Here is a 15,974-nt window from a genome sequence, read left to right as displayed (position 1 = left end):
GCACCTCCTTGTACTGAATATCACGCTAACCAGAATTTAGACCCTAGTCCAAATTTGAACCTTCTCCTCTACCAAGATTGATTCAGATCGAGAGGAACGACAACGAATGCTAAGGTAGATATACATACGCATAGACAAACTTGTTAACGAATACTATGAGTAATAAGGGATCCACGTATTATTTATCAACTTCAAGAATTCCTTCTTTAAACAGAAATAGGATGGGAAAATAATTTAGAAACACTGAAAACTGACCAGAATGACACTGGATGGAAAAAAGCACAAGTAAAATTTGAGAAAAAAATAACTGGGAACCCAATGTTATCCCCAGTTGTTTACTGATATTGACACATACAAATATGATTTTTTTTTGGAATATTCGAGTAATTGCGTGTGCGTTAAAATAAGAAATATAGTGGCTGGACTGAAATATGTAACATAATCAAAACCAGTCATCATATATGAAAAAAGACAAAAAAAAAGCTAAGGAATGAAAATATATTGAAAGTTGTTGAATCGAAACGGTTGGAATGAATAGAAAATATAATGAGATAACCATCCAATGACATTCAAAATGTCACAAGATGGACAGATATCCAACGATAAAGTTAAGGAAGACCAAGAAAACGATAAAAAGATGGCATGGAGTCCCAAAAAGTATTAAAAACAGAAAAATGTGAAAACAAAAAACTAAATCAGCTAGGTGAGGAGGTAGATCCCAATTAAGTGAGTCTATTTGACTCACTAGGGGCAAAATAAATGGCAATCAAAATATAATATGAGAGAAGTAATTCACTTCAGAACGGAATATCAAAGGCGCATGCGCAAACTATAAGCTATCATCTGTATGGTGTGATCGGCTCGGCGACGATGATAATGTTTACCTCACAGTTACACGTTTCAAAGTTTTTGATCAAGCTTTTTCCTCTAGCAAGGTGAGTTCGTTCTATTTTTGTTCGATAGTGAATAAGATGTTTTGAATAATTTCTAAAGCAAAATTGATTTGTTTTTAGTTTCGAATTTTCAACACGGACGTAAAATCCACATTTGAAGTGCTGAAAAGACTACAAAAAATCTATATATAGATGTAGGTATGCATTATTCAGTATTATGATTCTTGAGAGTTATAAAATAACCATTATGAAAAGTTTTTCTCCTAAATACCCCAAAATTTTAGATTTCGTACACAGATCGATTTTTGCAAAAACTTTGTATTTCGGAGAGGAACAAACAATTCAAAATGTCGCTTCTTTGTCTTCTCCCACTTGATTCTCACGATGTTAAACAAGCATAAAATGATGCATTTCTACCAAGAAACAATGATTGTTTTCAACGTTATTCATTACTACTCTCTACCCAAAGCTCTTCTTTCAGTGTGAACTCTCATCACGCGCAGTTCACTCAATATGTATATACCATTTGATTACAAGTGCTCGATCCATTTCGATTATTTACGCACGAATCCGAAAAAAACTTGTAACCGAATTAAATTATCTACCTCATTTTCTCGTACATCTTCGCTTTCTCACTATCTTTACATTGTTTCTTGTAATCACTATTTCTAAACCGTTGATAATGGATTTTTTTCACCAATGTGACGAAATTTATCTGCGGTACTAACAAGCATACCTAAAATTTCCAAGAACGAATTAATCTTTTAAAATCAATTCGGTTCTCTCTAATCTGGATTACCTGATTGTGCAACAAATCGAATGATCAAATATTGCAAAGAAAAGTTGAAATTTGAATAGTTTCAAGTATTGCAGAAAGTTGAGGATATGATTTCAAGAAAATAATGTATTCATTCAGTAAAACATCAGATGTACCATTACAAATAACATGAAATTTGAAAAAATAAAGTAAAAATATCGAAACATATTCTGTGGATAAATTCTGTGGATAATAATAAAACCATACCAGTGATAATTTCTTTCATTAATATTGATAATAATCATATTTTCCTCTTAAGATGTCTATCATACACTTTTTGACTCTATATAATTTCGAAAAATTGTGATTTTTTAGATACAATATTTCAAAGTATCTAAGCGGCATTTTACTTTTCATCAATAACCAACTGAGTTTACCTTGTTCAATGATTTAAAATGCGATTTTCAACATTATTTTATATGAAACGTAGGTTTCATATCAAATTTTTTATTTCAATTTTTTTTTATTTTCTAATTATCGCTAATTTACTTTATGCTTGTCACTTATCCATTTTGTTAGTTGCAAACGTTTTTAAACATTTAAACATAAATCATCTCTGGAGTTTCAAACCGTTTCATTTCTGTAGAAGATCACCCGGTATCTTTATTTGAAATGAATGTACTTTGAGTGTTCTAGAGGAAGTAAAATAAACCAGTATTTGCGTAGCTATCGTTTCGTTCACATGGTAAGAAACTTTGTAAAAAACGAGACAAAATGAAAATATTCATAAGATGCCTGGAAACCGAGTTCCACCTCTGAAATTCGAAGGCAATATGGGGGATAATTGGATTTTGTGGATAAAAAGATTTACGAATTATTTAATAGCAATGGAATATTCTAAGAAAGATGATTCTTCAAAATGTGCACAACTGCTCCATTATATAGGAGAAGAGGCATATCGTTTTAGACAACATTCAAATTTAGTCCAAATGGAAATGAAAAGTTGGATGTTTTATTAAAGAAATTCGAAGATCATTTTATTCCTTTCAAAAATGTTGATTTTGAGAGACACTAATTTTTTACACGAAAGCAATTTGAAGGAGAAACCATCGATAACATCATTACAGATTTGAAAAATAAAGCATATTCATGTGAATTGGACCTAATGGATGGAATAGTGAAAAGTATTTTCATTTGTGGACTAGCCAAGAAAGAGTGAATGCAACTTTGCATAAATTGCATTACAGTCATCAGGGCCGAGAAAAAATAAAAAATTATGCAGGAGAATGTGTTTTTTGGCCTGCACTGAGTAGGGATATCAATCACTTCATAGGTGTATGTATGAGATACAGAAAATCTCAAATGAAAGAACCATTATGTCCACATGAAGTACTATCACAGCCATGGGAAAAATTAGGGTCTGATTTTTTTGAACTGGACAAAAAGCAATAGTTGATTGTCATAGACTATTTTTTAAACTACGTAGAATTTATTTGCCTAAACACAAATTCAACTGCTGTAAAAAACGAGCGTTTTTCCCGTCACGGCATACTAAAAACTTTATTTTCTGATAATGGTCCATAAGTTTCCTCTGAATTATTCAAGTCACTTTCAAGACCTGGGAATTTGACCACCAAACTTCTTCACCATTATATCCACAAAGGAATGGTATAGTAGAACGCGCTGTGCAAACTTCAAAAAACATTCTCAGAAAAAGTAGGGATGATCAAAAAGATATGTATTCGGCCCTGTTACAGTAAAGAAATACTCCAGTTTCAGATGAAAATGGTTTACCAGCGCAACTTTTAATGTCGAGAAGATTAAGAGGAATAATTCCTATGGAAGATAGTATGTTCAAACCAAGGCTAAAAAACATAGAATGAATTAGAAAAAATAAATATATAACCGTCAGAAATTACAAAGGTACTATTATAATAAAACAAACCAAAATAGTTTACCAGAGTTAAAAAATGATACAAAAATAATGATTCAGGGTACTACTTCTAGATGGCAACCGGGAGAAGTTATAGATAAGGTTAGACATAGGTCATATAAAGTTAGTTTGGATAATGGATCAGTTTCGGAAAGAAACAGAAGGTTTCTAGCTATCATTCCAGAAGAAAAAACAAATGTTAATTCTGTAGTTGAAGAATCGAAAATTTTTGGAAGGTAGCATGATGATGTTATATTTGTAGAAAATCAAAGTAGAAGAGGAAGAATAATAAAACCAGTTCATAGATATAACTGCATGATGTATTCAAAAATGTAAATGAAGGAAAGTGTTCTGGTATTTTGTGTTGGGCAAAAGTAAAATCATTAGGTTTAGTTTTAGCTTCACAATAGTATATGTTAATTTGTTGTAAATTATTATTGGTGTATAATTTTGAAAAAGGGAAAGATGTAGAGGATCACTCGGTATATTTATTCGAAATGTATGTACTTCAAATGTTCTAGAGCAAGTAAAATAAACCAGTATTTGCCTAGATATCGTTTCATTCACAATTTTCACCGCTCTCTCTCTCACACACACACACATATGAGTATTTCAACTATGACGACTCCTATTCAACTCCTTAAGTTTCTATCTCTCATATTATTACAGCTCCCGAAATGCATTGTTTCATGTCATTCTTAGTTATCCTCCAACAAGGGTCGTAGCGAAAAGAAAAACCAGGGGGGGAGGGAATCCAAATTTTCCCAACCCCACCAGCAAAATTTCCCAACTTTCGAAGGAATAAAAGCCAAGGAATTAGTGTTACTACTATGATATATTAATTTTCTTACTTAGCTATCCAAAAATTGGCTGCATGCTTATGCCCGTTAGGGTATGCACAAACAAAAATAAATTTTGGTGATTATAAAAATAATAATGGGAATTATTCTACTTTAGACCAAGGTTATTGGTCTTCCACCATTTCCATCATGTATAGGAATATTCAATACAAATGAAAGGAAACAACACTTAAATAATATTGTGCTTATTGTTTTCTATTATTATTTTTTCTATCTTCACGGCCCGAAATTTCCCAACTTTTCCAAGTCGAAAAAACAGCGAAAAGTTTGGAATTTTGTAAAATTGTCACTTCAAAATTTGTGTACTGTTCAGGACTATTTTCTTACTTGGGAGAAATTAAACTTTTTTGAAGACTTCAACCAACTCAGAATTCCCTTCAAGTTATGCATGTTGTGAAATCCCAACTTTCTCCTGGTTCTTTCCTTTCTTTTATTACCCTTCCTTTTCTTTTCTCTCATTTTTATTCATTTTTTTACTTTGATTTTTTCTATCTTCGTGGCCCAAAATTTCCCAACTTTTCCAAATTTTTTCCCAAGTCGAAAAAGGAGGGGGGTTTCCCCCTTCCCCCCATGGAACCGGCACTGCCTCCAACCAATTATATATATTTCATTTCTATATTTCTTTACATTGTATGTTCTTTTACTCTCTGGTTTTCAATTCAACGTTAATTAAGGTTAGTTTCAGAAAATGGAAATCGGAGCCTGTAAGTCATTTTTCTATTGAAAAAGCGGCAATTATTTGACCTTTTGTCACAATTGACCAAATTCATAACTCACTTACTCAACTTGAAGACTAATCACAGATGGAAAAAATTACAACTCTACTCCACAGTTGTGTTTCAATTATTTTCATTAGCAAGTATGACTTGATAATTCACCTCTTCTCAAACATCAAACTTAGTCATTGAACAAGATGGAAACGTTTTATGTCGATGAAACATTCCGTTTTTAAGAAATTGTGTCTTTCCTCTTTGGTAGTAGCCTTTGGAAGACGCGGCGATGAAACATAATGCATATCTTCACTGGTTACTGTTCAATTTTCAAACACATACGCAATGAAGTATGAGAATTATGAATTATAATGGCACTATCACATCTCAGAGCTAATTGGATATTTTAAGGCAAAATATTGAACCCTTTTGTTGATAAATTGCCCCTGATGAAGCTCAGACAAATGTTAGTAATAATTTGATTGCCAACCAAAGACTCAATCGTTAGCCTGCCAGGTCACTAGACCTAACGTCTATGGACTTTTAGCTCTAGGGAAGGTTGAACGATCTTATTTTTGAATTGCCGACCAATTCTAGATACGAATTGGAATCGGCTATAATGCAAAGTTTTGCTTCTCTCACTCTATTCCTATTAATGCGGCAAAAAACGTTCAGAAAAGGTGTCGCCTATGTGTAGGAGAAGATTGTAGTCATTCCAAAGACCTTCTTTGAAGAAATATATTTCATTGTTTGTTCTTCATCATTATTATTATTGAAGTTTCATCTATTGCTAGTAAATATATTATAAATTGTTATCAGTTTTATCGAAAATTTACGTTTCAATTACTGCTGTGGAAAGCTTTCTGAACATATGATAGGGACTGCTGAACAATTTCTCTCTGTTTCATCGCCGCGTCGTCAAAACCGACTCAATCAAAGTGTTTGTTTCAAAGTCGACATGAAAACCCTAAAAGCTCTGTATTTCACAGATCTCTAGCAGAACATCAAGTGTGTTAAATTTTTGAAAAGGTAATTTTACGATCTATTGAAATATGCAGGAATATACAGCGTGTCTCATTGATAAAAATGGTTTTCCATTAATAACTATTGATATCCCATTTGAAAAAATTAGTTTTTTTACACCATTGAATTCTACGTAAAAAGTGCTTTGTAAATGTCTTCATAGAAACATAGAAACATAGAAAATGCACATTTTCGAAAAACATGCTGTAACTCAGAAACGATTATAAATATCGATATGTGGTTTTCACGGCCATCAGTTTCCATCTATCTAGTTTGAAAACAGGAGTACCCCTTTAAAAGTGTACACTTTGGCACACTTTGTACATTTTTGTATCAATAAATTATCCCTATTGTCATCCCCCACCAGAGGAAAGCAACTCTTTTCAAAAATTCAAATAAAAAGTTTGTTGAATGATAGCTTATTAGAAAGGAGGTTTTATTTTCTATTCAACCGTGAAAAAGAATTGAAATTCGCCTTATTAAATCTCGAGTCGTAATTGTTTTAGAATCAAGACAATTAACCAGTAATAAAATTAAAATTAGGTCTTGTATGATATCAGTTCATACTTCATGTGAGACTTATTTTTCATATGCTTGAACATTGACCACACGTTTTTGTTAGTGTTTTCCCAGTTTCTTTCAGGATAAATGGGCAACTCAATAAACTGATATCAAGAAAAGTGCGACTCAGTTGCAAAGTTTTGTTATTTTTAAACATGTAACATTTATTATGCTCATTATAGAGTAATCGAGGCACCATTTTTTAAAAACATTATTTTTCATCGACAGTCCAAAATACATGGAGCCTAAATGTCTTATAATGATCGGAGTAATGTAATATTGTCAAATTACGATCATAATATTAGTTTTATTTTTTTTTCTCGAAGATAATCTAGTGTTATGTCATGAGGTATTGAAATTAACAGTCCAAAAACCATTATGATGCCATAGGCTGACACCATGGAATTCTGAAATTAATGTTTCATGGAAAATAATAAGAATATCAACCTTCAGCTACCCTGTTCACCAAAGTGCTAATAATAAGTATATCATGAATATACTAAAAACTGATGATCCTAAGGAAACTGAGGGGTTCATCATGGCATGCCAAGATGGTGTCTTCAACTCCTTAGTCTACCGCAGTTGCGTAATACGTATAGAGGTTCCTGACAGAAGATGCAGGGCCTGCCGCGAGGCGTTCGAGACCCCAATGCACCTGGTGCCAGCATGTCCAGCATATGCGGTCTCGGCCTATATCCATAGACATAATGCGGCCCCAAGAGTGCTACATCTACGGCAATCTTACGGTATCGATGAGCTAATAGAAGTTATTCAGGTTACTTTCGAAAATCACGTTCCTTATTTCTTGGATTCTTTATCCAATCCTTATTCCTTCCGGTTCAAGTCCCAGTCCGGAAAAGATGATATGATAGTTTTTTTTTGCATTATCTCTTTATTCTTTCTGTTTTGTTCTTGACTTTCCCATTTTCTAATTCAAGTGAACTGGTTCTCCTATAGAAGTCTTCGAATTTCAGTATAAGTCTCAAATTCAATTTTTGTATATTTATTACAATTATAGACTTCATATTCTCCCTAGTTTTCTTTATTTTGTCCAGAATGGTTACGTTGGTGACACACATTCTGAATAATCACACTTTATGGTATCCTATATTGCTTTGCTGACGACAGCACACTTGTCTCATCTTCACATTTGGATTCCAGGACATGGGCTGCGGATGCACATCTTCACAGGCAGTAGAGGTTGCATATCTTAATGAGGATCTAGGAGTAATTTCGAATTGGGGTTAAAGTAACCAGGTTCAATTCAATGCAATAAAAACTCAGGCTCCGAACCGGATATAATTGCCAGATCAGACAATTTCGCTTTCTGCTTTGATAAGTTTGTTCGGGGTTAGAACGGCACCAATCATGTCGCTGGAATTGCAAACGCTGCTTCTCAAAAGCTTGGAACACTGTTCCGAACTACTTGCAACCTTTATAGTCGGGAACATCGAAGATATGTTGAAGATTTGCCTCTCTTCTATAGATACTTTCACGAGAAGCGTTTAAGTGACATGGCACATTTGATTCCAGCAGGAGCGGTACATATCAGAAATACGCGACGGAGTGTGGCTGGTTATCGTTTTAAGGTTCAACTCAGTACACCTCGAACTTCACTGAACCTCCAGCGATTCAAATCCAATGTGAATCACTACTTTCGCACAGGCACCGCTCTAAGAGCGCCTTAAGGATTTTCCTGTAGTGCTTGTGTTTTGTCCTCAAAAAAAAATATATAGCGTTCAGTGGCTGAATTGAAACACCAATGTTCCCTCGACAAAAACACTTAAAGTTGAAGTTTGTGAATAATTTGTGAATATTGTGGATGATCATTCTGAAATTTCAAAGTTTTTTCGTCATTTATGATTGAAGAGCTCAACTATAAGTGACAAAAAATTATTACAGTGACAGATGTCACTAGATGAATTGATGAACTGAATTGAATGAATAATTTCTCTATTCCAACTATTGAGATATTTGCATTTAAAGGTTGAGAATCCTGAAATCAAAATAAAGAAAAACTCACTCTTCAGAAGAAAACACCAATGTTTTTCAATAAGTCACCTTGCAGAGAGTCATATCAATGGTTAGAAATTATTTTTCCGGTTACAATTTAACATTAATCAGTAAAGATAACTCTCAAAAGTATTATAACAAATTTTTTATTGAGGAAAATACATTTTTTCATGACATAAAAGTGAAATCTCCCTGTACAACGTTACGTCTAAACAGAGATGTGAATGAGAGTTCATTCCTAATTCATATACCCCAGATCGCGATTCGGCGGCCTGGTTCAAACTATATTATTTTTTATCCAAAGAAGATCAGATGTTTTGCCGCCTTACTTTGCTTTTATCGCACGTATGCAAGAAGCAACACGTCGGTCATGTTAAAAGAAGTTATCAAATTTAGTGCCATGTGTGAGAAAAGGGAACATCAAATGACAATGACAAGAAAGATTCTATCAATGAAATTGTTCTTTGTCGAAAGAATTACTTTAATGGGGACACGATAACTTGAAATCTCAATACATTCCATTTTCAGTGAATACATTGCCGGTGTTATTTTTCCAGAATCGAAAGCAAATTACTCAAAGAATTTTATCGAACCATTTTAAATAGATTTTTCGAAAAATGAATGAGAAATTGTCATGAGTGTGCAAAAATGAGTGGAGAAATGATATTGAACCTAATAATGATAATAAGATATAAGACATTTATTCGTGCTTGAGAGATTACTCATACGATATAGTTCATGTTATGTTTAAACTGTATTTTCATACAGCACAGATAGCATTACTACCGATGAAAACACCAATAAAAACAAAATAGAAAACGAGAATCATGAAAATATGCATGCTTGAATATTTATCTCATTATAAAAAACATAATAAAACAGTTTTGTTCATCTCCTGAAGATGCCAACTTGGTTGGTGAAATGCGCGTTGAAAAGAGTATTGCGTTTCTGGTGATTAGGAAAAGTGATTGTTCTGGATTCGTCCTACACCGGAGGTTCCAGCTAAACTTTTTATCGGGGATCCATAATGAAAATATTTCTTTAATTCTTTCAAAAGGGGATTTTCTAAGTCCAGTCTAGCTCTATTTCGACAAATAAAAACTAGTGTGATTTAACGAAAGTCCGAAACATTGACAGCGGATATTTATTATTTTGGATATTATTATCTACATGTGTACAATTGACTACCTACAGATTAGGCGAAGTATACATTTCAACTCTTTTATTTCCATAATTATTATTACTATTGCATTTGTTTTATTATTTGACTCATCTGTACTTATTTATATTATCTTTGGAAAATGGATAAAATCGAGTATAAAGCTGTCATCGAATATTTGTTTTTGAAAGGGTATACGCCTACGCAAATCGAAGATGAGTTGGTTTCCTTGTATGGAGACTCTGCACCTTCATTTATCACAGTGAAATTTTGGGCATCTGAATTTGAACGTGACCGTAAGAGCTTGGGAGACTATTATCGTTCGGGACGACCAAAATCTGCATGTACCGACGAAAATATCGTTCACCAAATGGTGCCGGACGACCGCCGAATTGAAGTGAAAGAGATAGTAGAGATCATGAACATATAGAAAGAACGTGTTTATCACATATCAAATCAACATTTTGGTATGAGAAAGCTGTTTGTGTGTTAGGTGCCGCGTTTGCTCAGGTTAGACGAGAAACGCTGTTTTTTCAGCTAGGAAAGTGATGGAGACTGTTTTTAGATAGTCATTGTTTGGATGTAATAATTAGTAAGCTCATCTTAGAGCAAAATTATTAAGTTTATTAATTAGGGCACACAATGTACAACATGAGTATTCAGAATCGGAAAAGGAAGTTATAACCAGCTTGAATTTATTAGTTACAAAAACGTTACGAACCTAACTGTTACCTGTTAACTGTTTCAATCGACTATCTTCAAAAAGGAAACACTATTACAGGAGCACACTCCGCATCATTACTTGACAAGCTGAAAGCAGAAAAACGGCCACATTTGCATAAAAAATCTTGTTTCACCAAGACAACGCACCGTCTCACACCTCGGTGATTGCCATGACGAGAATCCACAAATTAGTGTTTAAATTGCTTCACCATCCGCCTTACTCACCAGATCTAGCCCCAATCGATTTTTTTGTTTTTTTATTCAGAAATTATGCTCGGAGGACATAGATTTCTGTCAAATGAAGGGGCAATCACCTTCGTGAACGATTATTTTGCAGAGAAAAAGGCAAAATACTATTTGGACAGGTTACAGAGATGGGAGCATCACTGGGGGAAGTGTGTGGTGTCAAAAGGAGACTGTGTTGAAAGATGAACATAAATCTGAAAAAATATCTTGTATCTTTGTTAGGTCAGAAAATTTCAGACTACCCTCGTTTCTTCACCGTTTTCAAGTTGTCTTCAAGAAACACTCAACACGTGGTTCGCTTGAGCGTTTTCATAGAGTTACAGTTGAGTTCAATTATTAAAATTTTTAATTAAAAAGCATACCAGATTGTTATATATTTTGAAATAACCTAAATTGGACCGATGAGAAAAAAGATCGTTTTTTATCATGTGAAACTGTAATTGAAGGTCGACCTTCTGAAAACTGACAACCGCATAGAAGGATGACTCTAAATTTTGGAAAAAATTTTCACTTGTCATCCATTTCTCTGTAGGTTTATACTCAAACTGCAGTTTGAGGAGTGCCTAGAAGATGACAGTACTACCAACTGTCGAAAGCGCTCGCGGATAATTAATTCCTTTTTGTAAAATTTAATATTGAAATACTGAAAATAAAGGAAAATTAGTTGCATCATTCAAAAATATATATATATATGGTTGATTCGAAGTGAGTCCTCAACTTCACTTGCGAAGAAAACAGAAATTGCTTTCTTACTTCGTTGCCGAGAGTTCCAAAGCAACTTGGGTTCATTTCGTGTGAAATGACATAAGTTTGTACGAACTGGTTGGAGAGAAAATAATGAAACCTACGATGTAATAGTTTGACTCACTCAATGCAGAGCGTGGAACTATAAATAAATGGTCCACTTTTCGAACGAATTTTCAAACAAAAATTATGCAATAATCCTAAACATTCAAATCATTCAATACTGTAAAGTAAATTTCGACCGTTAAGACAGAGTACGTTGAAAATGAGGCAGTTTTGCCAGTGTTTGCTAGATAGTAAGTTGAAATAATCCACAACACTGTAGTATGAAACTAGTGACATCATTTCTTTGAAGGTTTTCGAAAACAACAAAAAAATTACCCAATTCCTGATTAAAAAGAAACCTTTCTTCGTGGACATAGTGAAAATGTTTTTCGGTACGAAGTGAATACACTTATTGACGTCTTCAGACAAATCCTAAAACGGACTCAACTGAAATTCGAATTACTCACCTCATATGCGAAGTTGTACTAATGGAACTACAAATTGATAGTGAAGGTAGTATTTTTGAATCATTCGCACCTTGTGAATGAGTCTTAATGCCTCTATATAACGATAAACATCATCTATCGAATTCATCAAAAACCAAACTCCAGCTCTACTTCTGACAAAACTTTTAATACAACTATTACTCCAGTCCAAGAGTCAATAACAGGAAAGTAACAATGTTTCAGATTCTCTAACAGTTTATTTTTCATGGCATATTCTTCTTCCACAGAAATCATAGAAAGTCGCACATTATCTCGAAATTGAAGAATTTGAAGTATTTTACACAAAATCGATTGTGGAATTCGGCTTCGAATTCCCTCTGCAGCATCTTTATTGTTCATATAATGACACTCATCCCAACCTTATATGTGACAACAGAACTGACCTGGATTATTTTTGTCAACGAAATATCGCGATAGATAATAATTCTTTGACGTTCGTATTCATCACGGACATGATTTCATTTAAACTACTAATGTATGTCGTACCCGATCAACCACAGTTCGGTATATTTTTGAACGTAAATAGGTATGCCCCCGCAAAAATTATAAATTGACTAATATGTATATTATTTCAAGATTAATGATACTTTCTGCCTGAAAAAGAAACTAAGAAAATGTTCAACAAGAATTTGATAGTACTATTAGAAACCGAAAGATTCTACAGAAATCACGAAAATTTAGGCTAACTCCAGGTCTCAGCATCTTGGAATGAGAATTGTTTACAGAACCTAGGTATCCTTTGTGATGTCGTACGATTTTGCTGCAACCATATTTTGGCTTGAGCCTCTGAAGTTGAGCCAATGTCGATTATCTGGACATTATCAAACTTGATTCATAAATAATTTCCTTACTGTTACACTTTTTGTGTTTAACTATCACTTCGCTACGACTAGTTTCAATGTATACTCATTGCTCAAATGATGAATAGCCAAGGGCGTGTTTCTTTGGCGCATTTATTATAGAGACGAATGACCATAGTCAGTCTATGTAACACTAGATTACATCCAATTTACGACTGTAATGCCAAAAGCAGGTCTTTCTTAATTTTTGGTCTCTAAATGCGAAACCCCATTTAATCGAACAATCTGAATTAAATGACCTAGTTCGGAACCTCCACTTGTTCAAAGAGAATTCTGAACTATTGGGGTCTAGATAACAACAATGGGATTTACTAGCCCCTAAAACCAAAGTTATAATATTTAGGAACCATAACCATGAGCTATCCTCGTTTTTTACTATGCAGGATAAAATGTGTGTTTGTGTTAATCCAAATGGTGTGATAGAAAAATTATGATTTGCATATAACCTGGACGAATGGCGTTTATTCATAGATTCATCTAAAACAAGTTCAAAACCGTTCTGTTCTATAAGGGTTACAAAAGACCCTCTATTCCTCTTGCATATGCAGTTGCCATGAAGGAAACACACGAAAGTATGTCACTTATTCTAAATGCAATATAAGTTATAATACGTATAAGTGGCAACTATGTGATGACCTGAAGTCATAAGACTATTACTAAGTCTTCAGGCCGGATTTACAAAGTTTTGCTGTTTTCTTCACCTTTGGAACAGTAGGGCAACACAGAGTGAAAGAATGTCCTCGGAGAGATAAATATATTCCAGGTCAAGCTAACGTGAAGAATATATCATTTGTTGATCCCAAAAACGTTTTGTTAACTCCATTACACATTGAACTGGGGTTATTGTACCTGATGTTAATAAATAATAATACTAATAATAATAATAATAATGAAAACTTTTGTAAAAGCATCAAACAAATATCTTGAAGACGTTTTTCCAAAATTCAGTGATGCAAAGCTCAAGCTCACTACTTAGTGATCAACAGTTTGATCGAAAATTAAGTAACGTTGAATTAGTTCAATTTTTCGGAGTTTTTAGGGAACAAGAAAGTAGAAAATCACGAAACACTTGTAGAAGAACTACTTGAAAACTACTGCAGAGTGGGATGTCACATGTCTCTCAAAATCCGTTTCTTGCACTCCCATTTGAATTTTTTCCCAGAAAATTTGGTTGCTGTCAGTGACGAACGAGGGGAAAGGTTCCGCCAAGACGTACTGACAATGGAGCAATGTTACCACGGCAGATGGAATGCAGGAATGATGGAGCATTATTGTTGGTACCTTATGAGGGAAAACGATGAAACATATAAACGAAAGTCAATATTTGCAAAGGGGTTATGCACAATAGACTTCATTTGCATGTTTTTTCATATGTATTGTAAATAAAGTCTGTTATCCTCAAAATGTATTGTTTTTATTTTGTTTTGATTTTATATTTCCCTATAATATTTGAAAATTTTTGTATGAAATAAACATTACTATAACTCAAAATCTTTACGTGATGGAAAATTTTTGATGTTGAAGTCGCAGTCAGGATGCTTCAAACTCTCATGTATAGTCATTATAATATTAGTCGATTTTTTTTCTCATTTGTTGGTTAGTATTATATTCGAAACATTTGTTTCATCACGGATATTCCTCCAAAATTGTGATGTTTTTTCAGGTTATCTAGAAATTTCAATACATTCAGGGCTATTTCATTGTCACTAAAATTGAAAAAAAAATCATTTCCTAAAACACCATACCAATCAGGGCTTCGTAATAACTGTGTGAATCATTTGACCCCTTAAAAATCGATTCGAGTACAGTATCACCATCATTATTGTATGGTGCTGTAAAGTATTTGTACTTGAGAAAGTACTTGAGACGAGAAATTTTTCAAAAAGTAATTGAAGAACAAAGTATAAATTTTACAAAAATTTTCAAGTTCAAGTGCAAATTGATTCAAAGAAGTATTTGAGTACAAATACTAATGAAAGGAATACATCCCAAGTACTTTTTTTACGTTTTATGAAAAATTTAAAATGAAACTTTCTTTGTTTTTTCACCACTTCTATTTGTACTTAACTAACGTTACTGCAGTTTCGTCCTATGACATTTTCAAACTGATACAATGAACAGTTTAAGAATGTCCTATAGGACGAAACCGCAGTAACGTTATTTACAAATAGAAGTGGTGAAAAAACAAAGAAAGTTTCATTTCTCACTTTTCATGTTAGTCTCCTTACCAGATAGTAACGGCTACATCCATCAATTAATTCTTAAGTAATCTCCTCGGCATGAAATGAATATATTACTGAGGGGAAATGTGGCAAAAAGGTGTTACTATTATTTTGACACAACTTCAAAACAATGTTGTACATTTCCTAGAAATGAAAATCAATTAAATAATAATGTCACAGTCTCAACAACGAATTATCAAGAACAGAATTACGAATTCCATAGAATCCATCTCTATTGGCCAGAGAACATGCAACTATCCGATTAAGAACTCCTTTAAAATAATTACTCAATTGTTTTGGCATTGTTTATTTTCCGACATCAGTAGAAATTCGAAAGGGTATTGTCCAATCGCAGCACTCTATCAACAAAAGAGAAATTTCGCAGATAGCGGACCCACCCACTAGATATATGCTTCTCTGTCACATTCATTGTTGTAAATCGGAAGCATAAGTGAAGACGTACTTGAATTCAAATAAAAATAAATTTGAGATTTACAGTAGCAGCACGTTTGCTGCTTGGCTGATAACCAATGGAGTGTTAGACAATAACCGCGGCGCCATCTTTGATGTCCGCAAAAAACAATGGGGCAATCAAAGTACAAATTAGCCGTGTCCGTTTGTAGTGACCACCGACAGGTGAGAATATATTACTCAGTCGGCCAGGTAAACAGCAACCAGTCGGCTAGAACTGATCCGGGAAAGTAATCCTCTAACGATGA

The 15,974-nt window shown here is 33.7% G+C and overlaps 1 long non-coding RNA gene across 1 annotated transcript; it reads left to right on the top strand.

Moving 5' to 3' along the window:
• Nucleotides 1-877: 877 nt before the first annotated feature.
• LOC141481138 (uncharacterized) lies at nucleotides 878-14,375 on the top strand. Its single transcript, XR_012464760.1, has 3 exons — nucleotides 878-935; nucleotides 1,014-1,091; nucleotides 14,073-14,375. It is a non-coding gene; the product is annotated as an uncharacterized lncRNA (long non-coding RNA).
• The last annotated feature ends 1,599 nt before the right edge of the window (nucleotides 14,376-15,974 follow it).

This window comes from Leptinotarsa decemlineata, unplaced genomic scaffold (assembly GCF_025532065.1).
Source record: "Leptinotarsa decemlineata unplaced genomic scaffold, Ldec_3_MD MMD2_tig00000035_RagTag_RagTag, whole genome shotgun sequence".
NCBI classification, from domain to species: domain Eukaryota; kingdom Metazoa; phylum Arthropoda; class Insecta; order Coleoptera; family Chrysomelidae; genus Leptinotarsa; species Leptinotarsa decemlineata.
The sequence above is the reverse complement of the archived record's forward strand: the minus strand, read 5'-3'. Positions and strand labels throughout refer to the sequence as shown.